The sequence below is a fragment of the Emys orbicularis genome, chromosome 2 (genome assembly GCF_028017835.1).
Source record: "Emys orbicularis isolate rEmyOrb1 chromosome 2, rEmyOrb1.hap1, whole genome shotgun sequence".
NCBI lineage: Eukaryota > Metazoa > Chordata > Testudines > Emydidae > Emys > Emys orbicularis.
Window position 1 is genome coordinate 63,340,753 of NC_088684.1, and position 6,300 is coordinate 63,347,052.

Below are 6,300 nucleotides of genomic sequence, written 5' to 3' on the forward strand. Positions count from 1 at the left end.
CTGAGACAATTATTTGACCATTCAGGAACAAGTACACATTTTACTCTAAGGTACTGATTTGTTCATTAAACAGTGTTGAAATTGGTCCTTTGAGGTTTGTGGATTTTTAAAAAAAATTTCTGGTTGTAGTCCCAAAACTACATATTTAAAAAATATTTCACCTTTCTATTAATGGAGGATGAATGTATTTTTTTTTTTTTACTTGATTAACAGTATCTTTTAGCTCCAGTTTTAGGATACATTCCAGAGCATAAACATAATTAGCTCAGACAAATCTAAGACAGAGAGGAGTTTCATTTGAATTTAACCCATTTGCCTTTGTATACATTAGGGCCTATACTTAAACACCTGAAAAAGGCAGACATAGACCAGCTAAAGGAATATATTTTCCAATCATCAAACCTATTTTTATGGAAATACATTGAAGTTCTTTTAAATTAATACCTGTTAAGGGCCAAAGCATGACATTTAGGCACTGGCCTGAGTAGAGGATAAAGCATATCACACCACCCCAAGGGGAACTGTGTACTTCACTGCTCGAAGATGTGCCCTTCTGAGACATAATCTTTCCCAAAGTGTCTGCACAGGCTGTACTGTCCTTTAGGACTGGTACAGCCTGTTCCACAAGTCAACTCAAGAAGAGAGGACAGACAAGGCCCCAGGTTCTCAGCCAGTTTGGGACTCTTATGTGCTTATGTGGATGAGTTAAGGAAGCAGTGTCTGTGATCACCAAGTGCAGAGATTGCAAATACACCGCTACCTCGATATAACACCACCTGATATAACACAAATTTGGATATAACGCGGTAAAGCAGTGCTCCAGGGGGGCGGGGCTGCGCACTCCGGTGGATCAAAGCAAGTTCAATATAACACGATTTCACCTATAACGCGGTAAGATTTTTTGGCTCCCGAGGACAGCATTATATCGAGGTAGAGGTGTATCACAGGCTGTAGTACTGCATGGGAATTTTCCATTGGAATGACTTTCCTGTGGAAAATTGACTTTCCATGGGAAGATTTCAACTTTGCCAGAAATTTAGATTTTGTGTTAGAACAGGGATCGGCAATCTTTGGCACGCGGCCCATCAGGGAAATCTGCTGGCGGGCCGGGATGGTTTGTTTACCTGCAGCATCCGCAGGTTCGGCCGATCCCAGGTCCCACTGGCAGCGGTTCGCCGTTCCAGGCCAATGGGGGCTACAGGAACTGGCGGCCAGCACATCCCTCAGCCCACACCACTTCCCGCAGCCCCATTGGCCTGGAACGGCGAACTGTGGCCAGTGGGACCTGGGATCAGCCGAACCTGTAAAACTCTATGCATCCGCTGTGCCCTCTGCCATTTGGCACCAACGTGTTCCTGGGTCACACATAGGTCTTTGTATAGACGCTCTAAGGGGGAGTGGCCACTATAAACACATCCTACATAAGAACCAGTCACAAACGGTCCATAGATAAATAAATTTTCGAAGTGTCTTTAATTGATTGCCCCCAATCTACTTCAGTATTTTGCTAAGATAGAGACTGGATTTGGGAAATCAAAATTTGAACTGTCAGGCAGAAAGTCTGGTCTGGACTTTTAAAAACCTTTTTGTGTATATGTGTATTGTGTTGCTGGTGGAGGGTGTTATTTTTGGTGCTTTCCAGGGTTCACTGAGTGTATTTGGTTGATTGTTTTTATCCTGTGCAATAGGGAATAAAAAACCTGAGTAGGTGTTTGTTTGTGCTGGACAGCATTTGCTTCCTTATTCTTTCAAATTGTGTTGTTGTCTCTTCCCTGTAACGGAGCAGAAAGGGCTGTTTTAGCCCAGGGAAATACTTCTACTGCTTAACTCCCACCAATTAAAGCTTCAGTGTTTCAATTGCTCTGCTAAGTCTCTGGCCTGACCGAAGTAGTGGCGAGTTTAGACTTTTGCAAACTTTGAGTTTTATTTGTTTGTCTCTTTAAAAGACATTGTAAATAGCTTGGTTAAAAGCCTGTTTGGTTGAAGAAGGTTGAAAAAGTGTCTCAAAATTAATAAATAGAAATGTTCATTTGCAGTGCTGTTGGGCTAGAGCTGTAAGGGCAGATTATCAGATGATGTAAATTGTTATGGTTCCACTGATTTCAACTAAAGATCCATCCCATAGAAATCAAGGTTGCCTGTGGTACTTCACTTTGGCGCTGGTATGCAAACAACATAGTGTTAAGGCAGGGTGCTGAGAATAAATCAGAGGAAATTGTATTACTGGCCTAACTGGCACCAATTTGCTCCACGGGTGTCTGGGTCAGCAAGGCAGTTAACAGTCATCTCTGCATTTGTTTTATATGTATTCTGTTCCTTGTAATTTTTACTTAGATTTCATACAGTGAACTGAGTTTCTGAGTCCGAAAAGCTCATGCCTGTACAGCCAAACCACATTATCAGAGCAAAATCAATTTCCTAATAGACTCAAAGCCTCATAAGCAAATATTCCCTTAATCAGAAAGAGTCCGAGGGTGCAAGGAGGGTCAGGTGGCGGAGGCAAGGCTGGAGCAGGTCAGCAACAGGGCTGGAGCAAGCTCAGAGTAGGGCAAGAACAAGACTGGAACAGGGCTCAAGCAATGCTGGGGCAGGAACTGGAACTGGACCAGAAGTAAGCTGGGTGTTTCAAGAGCCTGATACTCTGTGAGGCTTCAGGGCAATTCCTGACTGGGTAGTGCTGTTGCACAGACTGATCTGCAGCTGTGGCAGGGTTGGAGAAATGTCTGAGCCTGGAGGTCATCTGACCTATTATCTACTCCAGGATAGGCTGCTGCCACAAGCCTGAAGGTGAGTCACTGCAGGCTCTGTGGCAAGGATAAGTTAGTGCAGCTGGGTTCTTGCTGCATGCTTGAGTGGTGACTCACCACAGCTTTGTTGGAGGGGCACCTTTTGAGGGTCTGGGGATGCGCAGTATTAAAAGCCCTTTCCTATAGCGTAAGGGGGGGGGGGCACTGGATCCAGGCATCAGCTAATCATGGGGGACAACAGATGAAAAATAGGGATGAGAGTGAAGGTGACAGGGATAAAATCAGGGATCCAGAGTGGGGAGACGGGGACACTGAGAAGAGAACCCCGGACAGTGCACACTGCTTCTCGAAGGCATCCAGGAAGGCAATGGACACAGCCCAGAAGATCTCTTCCTGGAGACGTGACTTGAGGAGGGATCAGAAATAAGCCCCACAGTCGCAGAGCACTCCCCTTGCCCCAGTCTAGGTTCCTCCTGCTGGTATGGTGGATGGCCTCTGTTGGAGAGTCAGCTGAGCAAGCAGCCCTGGCTTGGCTGCAGATTTACCTCACAGATATTAGCCTTTTTTGCAATTGCATCAGATAGTTGACTTATATTTAATTTGTGATCCACTGTAACCTCCAGGTCTTTTTCAGCAGGGCTCCCACCTAGCCAGTTATTCCCTGTTTTTTAGTTGTGCATTTGATTTTTCCTTCCTAAATGAAGTACTTTGCTCTTGTCCTTGTTGAAATTTCATCTTGTTGATATCAGATCAATTCTCCAATTTGTCAAGGTTCTTTTGAATTCTAATTTTGGCCTCCAAAGTGCTTACAACCCTTCCCAGATTGCTGTCATCTGCAAATTTTATAAGCATACTCTCCACTCCAATGGGACTGTGTCAAAAGCCTTACTAAAATGTATACTCACTTGGAGTTCCATTAATGTCAGTTGGATTCACTTTGCAGAATCAGGGCTATAATGACCAGAAATACATTCAAAGAAAACAATAACTTGAGATGTATTTAATGAGTTACTTAACATTTGAATATTGCCAAGAGTTACTGTTTTGAGCTCATTTAGCTTGCAGCATTCTAAGGACTGTGAATCTGATTCCAAGACCATTGACTTCAGTAGGTTTTAGATCAGATCCAATGTTTTCTTGAGTCTGAACTGATTTTTTTCCCTGAGCTTTTTTGAAATAACTTTAAATTTTGAACACAAATGGAGATTTTGGGCTGGCTTCTTTGATTTTGGTTGGTTGGTTGGGTTTTTGGTTTGTTTGTTTGTCTCCAGCTATATAACAGCATACTAACAAACAATCTTCTGAACTCTTCCAGGGATTGATTCTTGAACCTTTGCTTCTGCTTTATATGTTATCATTGGTTTATGCTACCCAGGGACATAATGTATATTTTCAAGTATAAACATTTATCTTTATATTTCCATTACCAAAACTTTTCTAATGAAGTTACTGTATTATCTCATTATTTATCATCCATAAAATCTTACACTAAATAAGCCTTGATTTTTATGAACAAATATTCCTACATCTGAACTTATTACAGTGGGTACTTCGAGACAATTGAGCCAATGCCAGACAGATCTTAGCATATGCACAACATGCCTCAGTTGGCACCTGACTAGGATTCATCACTGAATTTGGTCCACTAGTTGGATCATTAGCTTCCCTGGCTTGGGCCAGGTACTGACAGAGTGTGCTACGTGACCGCTGACCCAGGCCTCTGCCCGACAGATAATATATATCTCTCAAAGAAACATTTTTCTCTCCGTGCACAGTAGTAAAATTCTTTGTATTTTAAGAACTTCCCACCATTCTTCTTAGATTACCTGAATTCCTTTGTTTGTTGCTCTTTCTTGCATTAAGGAGTACTTCTTGCATACTTGAATATTGCCTGTGCAAGATGCTGAAATTCTTATTCATACTTTACTTGACATTTGGTAGGCCAGACTGTGTTACTATAATTTCCTTTTATGAGCTATTTTGCACTACTTTTATATGTCTGAAGTTAACCAATATGATATACAAGAAGATGTGGACTCAAATTATGGAAGATCTGGACATGAAAGCTGTATTGGTGGAGTTTGTCTGCTAAACTCAATAAATATATAATGTCAATGCATTCCTGAATGGTGTTTGGAAGACATGTTGGTGAGGTTCATATGCTAATCTCACCGTCCTCACACAAATGAGGATTAACTAGGAAGGGGAAAGGCCAAGACCAAACAAGAGATATAAGAGTAAATATGGAAAGTAAGTAATTTGGGCCTTGTCCTGGGAGGTGCTGAGCACCCACAGCTTGCTATTATTGGCTTCAGAGGGAGTGGAGGTTGTAGTGTGAGGACAAAGCCATGCCTTAAGCAGTAACTAGAGAGCTCCCTAACCACATAGTCCCTCTTTTTATTAAGCTCCCCCTGTAAGACATCCTGGTTGTTTTTCGAGTAGTGTCCACTGTAGGGGTGCTTGCATCCCTGCGCTGCTGATCGGAGAACTTTGGTAGCAGTGTCCATTAGGCTGGCACATGTGCTTTCTCTCCTCGTGCCCCGCCATGAGGCTAACTAGTGCACATGGGCTAACCCCCCTCAGTTCCTTCTCTACCGCCCCGGCTAGAGACGGAGACATTAGCAGTCCGTTTGCGATTGATTAGCTTCTTTAGCATTTTTATTGATAGTATCCTCTTAAAAATAAAAAGAGTAGGAGCATACATCATACGATTGTTCCCATTTGGCTGAGACAGACTTGGTATCTTTACCTGTCACAACTCATGACGTGCCTGCCAATCTCTCTCCAATGCACTCCATACCTCCTATTGCAGAACGAAGAACGGACTCTACATCCTAACCTGGGGATTCTCCGCCTCAAGGCTTGGCTCCTTCATAGTTCCAACACATAGAAAGCACCTGCTCGAAGGAGGTACAAGAGATATTACTCCACAGTAGAAAGTCCACAACATGCAATATTATACCTGCAAAAGTGGTTCAGGTTTGGTGTAATTCCCAACACATTTCTCCGACATCCACAACTCTTCCAAAGATCCTAGACTATGTACTGACTCTTAAAAAATCGGGACTATCTCTCAGTTCACTTAGGGTCCACTTAGCGGTTATAGCAGTCTTCCACCAACAAGTCGAGGGGTACTCAGTACTATCACACAAAACGATTCCTCTGGGGTATAGTAAACCTTTTCCCACAACTCCAACATCCCGCCCCTACATGGGATTTAAACCTGGTGTCGAAAGGCCTGACTAGACCTCCCTTCAAACCCATGGCAGCTTGCTCGCTTTCACACCTGTCAGTGAAAATGGCCTTCCTGGTGGTGATCACCTCAGCTAAGAGAATAAGAGAAATAGAGGCTCTGATGGCACATCCCCCCTCCACAGTATTCTTTTGGGACAAGGTCACACCCAGGCCACACTCAAAATTCATCCCTAAGGTAACCTCCCTGTTTCACATGAATCAACTGGTCCACCTTCTGACTTTTTACCCCAAGCCTCACCATGATAATAGGGAGGCTATACTACACTCGCTAGTTGTTCAGAGAGCCCTAGCTTTTTAT